The following is an 11300-nucleotide window of genomic DNA, read 5'->3' as shown; positions in this document are numbered from 1 at the left end:
CCGCCCGCGGTTGCTGCTGGCGGGGGGGGGGGGGGGTTTGAACCTGGTGGGCCTGGCAGCTAAGAGCCACGCAGGGTTCACCACTGTTGCTGCTGTCAGCGGTGGTGGCGGCAGGGGGGAGAAGCCTTGGAGGTCCAGCAACTGGGAGCCATGGCCAATGCTGCTGTGGGGGGGGAGAAGCCTGACGGGCCTGACGGACTGCCTGCTGGGCTCACCTGTGGGCTCCTCCTCCATGCAGAGCTCCTGCTGCTTCAGCAGGCTGGCCACCCAGGAGCCATGGGAAATACTCCCCCCCCCATGAGTATTGTTGGCCCCTCTTCTTGTAAACTTTATAAACATGATTTCAGATGCCAAATGGCAATAGCAGGATTGATTGGATTAGGTGTGATATGCAGAGGGGTAGTAGGCATGGAGATATCAGCATTAGTAGTGACATGGAAAACCTAAGTCTCAATTTGGTACAGGATGATCCAGTCCAGGAGGATGCAAAGAATAAATGGAAATAAGTATGAAGATGTTAGCAGTGACTCACAAAAGCACACACCCTACCACAATTTTGTTAGTCTTTAAATGTGCTACTGGACTCTCACTCTTTCTACCAGTATTAGAAACCACAACATTCAAAAAACAGTGGGAGAACATTTTAACCTTCCAGGGGATTCAGTTGCTGACCTAAGAATAGCAGTTCTCTTACAAAGGAATTTCAAAGGGAGATTAGAAAGAGAGTCTACTGAATTGTAACTGATAATAAAGCTCAAGACAATGCAGACTTCTGGACTGAACTAAGACCTAGGTTGTTTCTCTCATTGCCAATGCCTGCTATTGTCTTTTGGCATCTGAAATCACTTCACTCTCCAAGATATAATGACAGATGGGCTCACATTCCAGCTGTATCTGAAGAAGTGAGACATGACTTGTGAAAGCTCATGCACTGGCACAAATTTTGTTAGTCATTAAGGTGCTGCTGTACTCTTGCTCCCTTTCACTAATAAGGAACGCAAGCTGTGCTGTTAGGTTTCTTCCCCACCCACCCCAATTTGTTAGAATTGGAAAGAGGGATCTCTCCAAGTACCATGGGATGGACTCTCTCTCTCACTCTTATACCTGGAATAAAATGTTTTTGGTCTTAAACACAGGACCCCCCCCCCCCATACCTGAAGTAAAACTCTTTTTATGGTCTATGCACAGGACTGCCCCCCCTCCATACCTGGAATAAAACATTTTCTGGTCTAAAAACAGGACTCTTCCCACCCCCACCCTCCATACCTGGAATAAAACGTTTTCTGGTCTAAACTCAGGACTCTTCCCCCCCATACCTGGAATAAAGCATTTTTTGGTCTAAACACCAGACTCTCTCTCTCTTTCTTTCTCTCTTTCTCTCTCTCTCTGTCACTCTCGCTCTCGCTCTGGCATGCTTCCTCTGGCATGCTCCCTCTGGCAGGTTGGCTCCCTCCCTCTCTCTCTGAAGAAAAAGTGTACTTATACCTGGGATAAAATGTTGCTGATCTTCTGAAAAGTCCCATGAGATGCCATTTTTTTCTCCTCTCTGTGTCTCTCTTCCTCCCCCTCCCTCCCCGGATGAGGGGAGAGCCCTCAGCCAATGGAGGGAAGGCTTTCTTTCTCTCCTCTGAAGCAGGAACTAGGAGAGACTGGGGAAAAGGAGCTGCGACATTACAAACAGGAAGCAGGAAACAGCACAGTCAGCTGCTCTTGGGCCAGATTGTAGCCCTGCACGGCCGTATCTTTGACATCCTGCTCTAAAGGGCTACTGTGAACAGTAATGGGCGCAGTCTGTTTTGCAGATGTTACCAATTGATTGTTGGGCCTACATAGTTCTTATCTAGGGTTGCCAAATCATTTTCTTCTTGTGGCGGGGGGCTCCCGGACGGCGTCCCTAGCACACACACGCGAAGCACACGCGTGTCACATGCACGTCAGCCGGATGTGACGTGCTGACGCTGGGCATGTTGAGGGCGGGGCCACAGCCATTTCAGGGGAAAACTCTATGTTTTCCCCTCAAATGGCTGTGGCCCAGCCCCCAGCGTGCCCGGCGTCAGCATGTCACATCCGGCTGATGTGCACGCCGGGGTGGGGTTTCCCCCGGGGCCCGATTCCGCGGCGGTGGAAATCGGGCCTCCAAAGCGGGGGGAAATCCGCCCCCCAGGGGGAATTGGCAGCCCTATTCTTATCATCTTCAAGATCAAAGTAGTTAGCTTCTCATGAAAACATGCAGTCTGTGTGATGGGAGGGGGAAAGCCAGAAGTGGTGAGGTAATTTTCTTGAGGTTTCTCCAGATAACATGTTCTGATTGGGTGTCAGCCTCACCTGATGGTGCCAGGCCAAAAACTATAATTCAGATAATGCCCAGTGGAAGAGAGACTAGCTGAGATCCTGATGGACTAAAGGCCTCAACTATGACTTGCTTGACTTGCAATTGCTAGCAACGCAGAGAACACCTTGCTTTGACCTTGGCCTTCAGAAACTAAGGTTTGTGCCTTCTAATACTATCCCAAAGAGTGTTCAGCAGTTAAGTTTTTCTTATTTTTCTTGCTGCATGATTCTACAGAAAGGTGTTGGCTAGAGAAAAAGTTCCTGTATTCACTGAATTTGAAATAAACCTTACAAAACCTTTTAAATATAATCAACAGTCTGGTTACTGCCCTGAGAGTCCACGGGGTTCATGCCTGGAACTCCTTGCCACCATGAGAAGGCTGTTCATTCCTACAGGCAACCAGACTTCACAGGAACAGGTTCTACACTTGCACAGTTATCTCCTTCACCTCCAGCCTGAAACTCCTCATTGGAAGTCTCCAGAATGCCCTGTGGATGGCTGAAAAAGCAAAAAGTCCCAAGGACACAAGTGCAACTCTTACAAACAAGACCAGTCTCATGAGTGACCAATAAGAAGAGCTCTGATCGGCAAATTGTTTTGGCTTACTGGAAGGTGCTGTGGGTATGGGGTTGTCCTGTCCTGAGTGCCAAAATAAACAATCAACGAGAAGGAAATTCAATCCATGCCGCCATCTTCACGCCTGAAGACTGGGTTGCCAATACGATACCACCCCTGCCCAAGGAAAATGTAAAATGCCCAGGAGGAAGGTGGGCTTGATAGCAGGCATTTCTTCTGGGGCAGCAGTAACATCTTCTGTTTAGGGTCTGCCTTCTTTGAGAATGCTTTCAGAGGATGCTGGGTTTATAATATTTCATTTGCATGTTTTTATAATGTTTATTTATACTGTAAGCTGCCTTGAACTACTCAAGGGAGAAAGGCTGCTAACAAATGTTTTTAATAAATAATAAACAAACTCAGGCCTCCAAATGCCCATCCTCACCATGCCTTCCTCTCCTCCTAATTCTCAGGAGCCCGAGGGTTGAGAGGCCCAAAAGCCTGGGAGGAATGTGTCTCTTCAACCTTCCCTGAATCCTTGCATAGGTAGCTATGAAATTGCATCAGCTTACTTGCAGGAAACTGATCTATAACTAAAAGGGTAGGTTGATGGTAGGATACAAATTAATGGTTTAACTTCTTGACTGGCTAGCACCCATTGGCTTGGTTTCATGATTGTGACCTTTCATTTCAAGGGTATTTACAATGCCTAGTGGTTTATGGCTCACCTCTCTACTACCTATTGCAGGGGTGTCAGACATAAGGCCCAGGTACCAGACCTGGCCCATCCAGAGTTCTTATCCAGCCCACAAGCAGCTGGTGTGAGGGAGGGGAGGCAGGAGACTACTTGGGAGTGGGGTAAGCAGGCGCATGGGGTGAGGTGTGTGTGTGGTCAAAGCTGTCAAGAATTAGAAAGGAAATGACTAGGAGGTGGGGCTGAGAAGCTAAATTAAAATAGTGGGGGGGGGATGGAAGTGAAGGTAGAGAAAGAGGAGGCCACTACATGGGGCAGGGTGGAGCTGCACCAACTGGCATTGCGTTTTTCAAATGGTGACCATGATGGGGGCTTGGTTAGGGCAAGAGCACAGAGCTGTACGTTATCTGATGCAGGGACAGGGCCAGCGGAGAAGAGGGGAGGAGGAGGGCCAGCACATGGCTTGGGAGGCAAGTGGGTTGTCTTGCGCATGCCACTCTGAGGGGGAAAGACCTCCCAGCCTTGGAAGCGAGTGGAGGAGCAAAGGGGGAAAGAGGCGCTGATGTCACCACCGCATGTCTGAACAGTCGCAGAGCTGAGAAGCAAAGTGAGTGTTGGGGTGGGTGGGGGACAGCAGGCTCCTCCCCCCACCTGTTCTCAGCCCAGAAGGGAAAAGTGGTCATGGGAGGACAAAAATCACCCCCTTGTGGTTTCGGAAACAACCTTTCCTCAACCCCACCACTTATGTGGGAAATGCAGGAGGGATGAGAACTGGGAGGGGGGAGCTGGAAGAACCTGGTTCAGATCTCCCCCCTTCTCCTGAGCCAGGACCCTGTCGTCTGGGTCACTCAAGGCTGGTTATTCAGCCTGGCCTGCCTCACAGGGTTGGTGGTGGGGGATGGGATGGTGGAGAGGGGACTCCCATGTGCCTCCTTGAGATCCTCAGAGGTAGGATGGGAGAAGAGAGGAAACAAAGAGCAAGAAACGGATTGTAGCTGTGCTTGGGGGCTGAGGCTGGGTGTATGGGGGGGATGCTGGAAAACTACCTTATTTACTTGCAAGTATGATGACTCATCTCCTAAACCCGCTCTTTATATAAAAAGTAGCTAATTTGTATGGAAGTGTAAGCTACCCCCCCCCTTTATGGTATCCCTTGGGGGGGGGAACTAATCTTGCTTATGTTTAAATACATTTTTGGGGGCTTTTGTGGGTCCCCCAGTAAATCAATTGCTTCCACTGCTAGGAATCAATTACTTTTGTTTGTATTTTGAGTAAAAAATAATATTGTTGATCAGGTTTGCTTGTGTCATTTAGAAAGTTTATATCTCTGGTTCCTGGCATTACATTTTATGGCACACATGGCCTGGCCCAACAAAGTAACATTTATGTCAGATCTGTCCCTTGTAACAAATAAGTTCGACACTCCTAATATGTCCCCTACTGGGGGTCCTAACGTGTCCCCTACAGGGGACTGGTGTAGACCTATACTGTTGACTCATGTTTTATTTCCTCATGCTTATACACTGCCTGTTCATATACCCCATATTATATGCTGCAGCCATATACATATTTTCTGATGGGTTTTTATCCATGCCTTTTCATATGTATTCATGTATCATGCTTCTGATTCAGCTTGCAGTTTGTAATTTCCTTTTGTAGTTATTGCACAATAGAGCCTTCCAATAAGCTGCTTAATTCATATCGGTCTTCAACTCTGGATTCGTTTGTAGTTGGACATACAATTTTCCAGTCTCAATTTGAATGACCAACTAGATGCAAATTGCTTTCTAGATGCAGCACCCACTTTGAAGTCATTGAGATTGCACTTTTTGGAAATATGAGGGAGACCCCATCTAGAAAGTAATTTGCATCTAGTTGATCATTCAAATTGAGATTGGAAAATTGTATGTCCAACTACAAATTAATCCAGAGTTAAAGACGATATTAGTCCATATCTGAAGAAGGACACCAAAATGGAAGACTTGTCCAGAATCTTCGTTGTGAACATTGTGAATATTTTGAGCGTTCATTATACTCAATAATATTGAAAAAAATAAGACACAAAATTGTTTATATAATTTTTACTAGCGACCTTTCACAGTCTGTGTTATGTGTACATTCTGATACTGGTCTGGCTGTGATTCTTCTTTTTCATACTGAGTTGTACCAGTAACATGGTGGAGTCCATGTTATCTGACAGACCGTTGTGTACCTACCAGGATGATGGGAACCTGTAGGAACAGAGACCTCCTGCTTAAGGGGACTGAATTAACATGAGACAGCAAATGTTCCACCCCACATCAGATTCCCATAGTGAGAGGGATAAGGTGAGGGAGAGAGACTTTGCTCCGTCGTAGGGATGCCAGTCTCCAGGTGATGGGGCCTAGGAATCTCCCAGAATTGCAACTTATCTCCAAAGTACAGAGATCAGTTTCCCAGGAGAAAATGGATGCTTTGGAGGGTGGACTTTATGGCACTGTACCCCCACTGGGGTCCCTGCCTCAATCTGGAGCTGACAACCAATGCCCCCCCGCCCCCCACCAGTGGCCAGGGGGGACTTGGCAACCCTAACCTTCATGTGCCTCAACCAACTCACAGCAGTCTCTCTCTCTCTCTCTAACTCAAAATTGCTGTTTCATAACACACGCATACCTGTCCCCTCTCTTCAGCTGGGTCACCTTCTCCATGTTAGCAGTATTATCAGGGAATCATCACTAAACAATTACCATCCATTGAGAAAGCATTACCTGACCATCTGAGTCATCACTAAAGGAACAGTCAGGGAGCAGTATTAGATAAACAAATAAAGGACTCACTAGAACTGGCATGCATGAACACCAAGAGCCACAAGCCACAGATGTCAACACAGTTTTCTATTGAATTTTGGTCATGTCTGAATTGTCATCCCAAGTCTACCGAAACTGCAAAAGATATCTGAACTTTCAAAGCTAACCAGTGTTCTCATGAAATTTGATCCCATCCTACACTGTGTTCTATTTCTGAGGGTGGCTTATGTCAAACACCATATTCGACACAACAAATGCTTTGAAACATCACATTGTGTTGATGAACATGATATCAGCACAGGACTACAATGGCACAATACTGTACCTGAAAAATACCTGTAGAGTGTAGTATAGTTTCTTTTACCCAAAGGAAACCATCAGTGCTACTACATATTTATTTAATTGAGCACATTAAGGCCACTTTTCTCTCCACAAGGAGCCTAAGAGACATACAAAAAGATGAATACAAAACTTACACAAACAAACAGAAACAAATCCGTCAGGTCTGGATCTGGCAAGCTGATGTTTGCAGGTCTCAGGCTGTGAGCCCCAACCAAGAGCCAAGGGATAAGTGGTCTTTGGCTCTTGCTCTACAGTTCATGCCTAAAGGCACATACCTCTGGTCTCACCCAGGTTAAATATCTCAGCTGTTGCTAGCCTGTGGCAGCAAAGCCTGCAGGATCTTCCTGTTACCAGTGTGGTGTAGAGGTTAGAGTGCTGGACTAGGATCTGAGGAATACAGGTTCAAATCCCCACTCTGCCATGGAAGCTTGCTGGGTGACCTTGGGCTAGTCACACACACACTCAGCCTAGCATACTTCACAGGGTTGATGTGAGGATAAAATGGAGTGGAGGAGGAGAATGTAAGCAACTTTGAGTATTTGTTAGAAAGAAAGAAAGAAAGAAAGAAAGAAAGAAAGAAAGAGAATATCTACCAGGTTGCCAAAAGGATATCTGAACAACTTCTACCACTAGCTGAATAAACTAAATCAAAAAATTTATCCTATTTAACATGAGAGAAATCTGTCATATTGTAGTCTTAATTGGAAACAGCCATTACTTTAACAGAGTTTTTATTTAAGTTTTGACTATTCTGAGAATGTTCACCCTGATTTCAGTCTGTAAGATTGCAGTAGAGCGTGCTGGGCAAATGGTAGGATAGGACACAATGATGCCTAGCAGTGAATTGATGTGACCAAGATCACACAGTATAAGTCAAGACTAGGGATGGGCACAAACTGAACCACAAAGCAGTCTATCATCGTGAACTTTTAAGGCAGTTTGTGGGGTTTGTGATGGTGCATGGACAGATCAGAAAGCAGGGATTTAAAGGGACTCCGATTTTAAACCCATTTCTGTTCTAGCAGAAAGCTGAGCAGTGGGTTGCATTCCCTACCACTCAGCTGTTTTAGTAGCCAGAAAATGGAGAGCAGCCTCTCTGGTGGTGGGGCTGGGTGCCACTTCAACAGGAGAAGCCCCCATCCATCACCCAGTGATCCAAGAGAGCCCAGGTTCTCACCCACCCTCCCCCTCTCACCTGAGGATGCCCTCAACACCTGGACCTCCCAGCAGGAACTCACCCAGAAGGCCAGTGGAAAAGAGACTGGCGGAGAAGAAGAGGCCAGTTGCAGAGAAGGGGTGGCCAGCTGAGGTGGTTGGTGGCAAGGTGGAGGAGACAGCTGCAGCAAGCCACACAGCAGCAGCAGGGATGTGGCCACAGGCCCCAGAAGCAGTACAGCAGCCAGGCCCACCCCAGAAGCCCAGGACGGGGAGGGAGAGGTGGCGATGACAGGGAAGGAGGCTTCTTGAGCCCAGGGGACCATGTGGGTTGGGCATCCCGCATAGCTTGCCCTCTTCCAGTTGGGACCAGCTTTGCCACTGCTGCCAGAGGATGCCCAACCCATGTAGTCCCTGGGCTTGAGCAGCCTCCACTGCCCTGTGCTCGTGGGGTGGGCCCAGCCACTGTACTGTTGCCACTGCCCATGGCCACATCTCTGCTGCCACTGCACATCTCACTGCAGCCATCTATTCCGCCTTGCCACTGACTGCCTCAGCACAGAATCACAGAGCCCCTTCCAACTCTATGATTCTATGCTGCCACATCTCCACCACCAGCCTCTCCTTCTCTACTGGCCTTCTGGGTGTTCCAGCTGGGAGGTCCAGGAATTGGGGGCATCCTCAGGTGATGGGGGGAGGGTGAGTGTCCAGGTTCTCCTGGATTGTCAAGCGATGGAAGGGGGCTTCTCCTGTTGAAGTGGTACACAGCCCCAGAACGGCTGCTCCCCATTTTCTGGCTTTCTTGTGCAGTCCCCTTTAAACTTTAAAGGGACTACACAAGAAAGCCTGAAACAGCTAAGTGGCGGAGAACTGTGCTCCCTTTAAATGAAGTTTGCTGGGGCCACAAACCACAAACCGAATCAATTTGTCAGAGAGCGAAACTTTTTGGTTTGTGGTTTGGTTTGTTGTTCTGCCACATACCATGAACCGAGCCACATTTTTGCAGTTCATGCCCATCCCTAGTCAAGACTCAGTGACCCCGCCAGAAACAATGCCTCCTGCCCACTGTCTGGTATATTAGGCCACACTATTCTCCTTGGAAAAACTTCGTTGCAAGCACTGAACATTTGACAGCCTTTAGGGAACAAACAGAATACCACTGACAAAACATAAACATTATTTTAAAATGTCAGAGCAATCAATTACAACAAAAAGAGCTTTCAATCCTGCTGCCCAAGCTACCTAGACAGAGATGGGAGTGTGCATAAATGGAGGCTGCTGAAATCTAAGTGAAAGATGACACTGGAGAGGCAGGGAGGGACTTTCTCCAGTCCTTGAGTCCTCCCTAAGTGAAAATGGGAACATGACAAGAGAAATCATAACTGTTTTTTACAGGCCCCCTCTTCCTCCACTTGTCAGGATTATTGACTCCATTATTGACAGCCTGAAAATTTGTTTCAGCCCTTTGGTCGGCAGCCTGTTCCTTAAGACTACAATTCAGGAAGTGGCTCAGGAAAATCTAATGTATTTTCTGAAGGGAATGGCTTCTACTGTCAGGTACTTATAAGGTCCCCTGATATGCAGTGTATATAAACAATTTAAAATTTGTGACAGTGTTTTTCCATAATGGGAAACAAGGCTTTAATTTAAAGTCTATCCAGGAACATTATTGCATCCACAGGATATCATCGTGCTTGTAAAAATATCAAGCTGCCGTAAAAGTTTCATTTCAGCAGCAATTTCAGTCCTTGCTGCTGTATGTAATTGCAGGAGAAGCAAAGCCTTGCATTACAATAACACCATCTTAATGATGGATGGGCTGCATTAATTGGCATCCCAGTGTATTTATGTTGGAGTGACTAAAGTTGAAAACTTTAATTGATTAGCAGCACTTGGGTGATGCTAACCATGAATCCTATCAGCAACAACCTGACATAAAAACTTATCTTTACTGTCAACAGCTCAGCCATATAAAAGGGGGGGAACTTACCATGGAATGCATTCAGGTAAAAGTAGTGTGACCTTAGATTTATGACACCGAGAGTTGCAAACCAACCTGCTTGGCTAGCTTCATGGCCTGAATTACAGATTTTCCATTTAGCCGGACAACATGAATCTGCTTTTACAATTATATCCACAATTACAGGATCCTTGAATGTGCATTGCATCATAATGCAGTTGTTTATGCTATCATATGCCCTTTAGTTACAGCAATAGCATTTTAGCTGGACCACAAGCAAACTGCCACTGGATTCTAGCTCCTCATTATTTCTGAGGCAGCTGAACCAAGGATACAAATATGCAATGTTTCCTGGCATTTAGGTCTTCCTAAATTCTAGAAGACTTAAGCCCATGTTAGGCTCTGGCAGTGAGGAAGGAAGGAAGGAAGGAAGGAAGTGTTCCCTCTAAGCTGAGTTAGTGTGAGCTAGCTCACAGCTTTTAAGCCTCTGGCTCACATATTTTTCAAGCTTAGGAACACTCAATAGGAAATAAATGTCACTGAAATCAGTTGGGTTTACTTTAGAGTAAACTTCCTATGCATTGTGCTAAGGCACACTGATCTGCTTCTTTGGAGAAGAATTCTGTGTGTAAAATGGATATTCCCAACCAATGTTCCCTCTAAGCTGTGGAGTATTGTGATCAAAAATTCTGCTTTGTGAGCTACTGGCATTAAAGTTGTGAGTGAGCAATTTGGCTACTGCATCAATTAGTGTGCTCTGGAGCCATCCTTCCTGAGCTAAGACAAAAACGTGTGAGCTGGAGGCTAAAAAACTGTGAGCTAGCTCACACTAACTCCACTTAGAGGGAACACTGTTCCCAACTATGTATGACTAGTAGTATGAATGTTATTTTTGCCTTAGGTATACCTATATGGGAACAGCTGCTTGCATTACTGTGGGTGTGTAAATTCAGTAGTTTCATTTCATTTGTTTGAAATATGTTTATGTTGCCTTTCTACCCAATTCGAGCCCTCAAGGTACCAAACAGTTACAACCAGGGGTCGTTTTGTAGAAAAAGAGCTAGGGGAACTCATTAGCATAACGCATTAGCATATGCCACACCCCCTGACATCACCGGAAGTGTGCCATAAGGCCACACCCCCTGACATCACCGGAAGTGTGTCATAAGGCCACACCCCCTGACATCACCAGAAGTGTGTCATAAGGCCACACCCCCTGCCATCACTGGAAGTGTGTCATAAGGCCACACCCACCACTCAGTTAGTCTTAGTCTTAAAGGTTAGTCTTAAAGGTGCTATTTGAACTCTTGGACTATTTTGCAGCAACAGACTAACACAGCTACCTCGGGGAAGCTCCTGGATGGGGCTGGGAGTCCTTGCGGAGGCCACGTGGAGTGGCCTCGGCCAGGCAGAGGGGGAGGACGCCAACTTACCCTCCTGCTTCTTCCTCCTTCTGCAACAGAATGAGGCTGGAAG

Source organism: Gekko japonicus, unplaced genomic scaffold (assembly GCF_001447785.1).
Source record: "Gekko japonicus isolate JY-2015 unplaced genomic scaffold, Gekko_japonicus_V1.1 scaffold138, whole genome shotgun sequence".
NCBI classification, from domain to species: Eukaryota; Metazoa; Chordata; class Lepidosauria; order Squamata; family Gekkonidae; genus Gekko; species Gekko japonicus.
The sequence above is the reverse complement of the archived record's forward strand: the minus strand, read 5'-3'. Positions refer to the sequence as shown.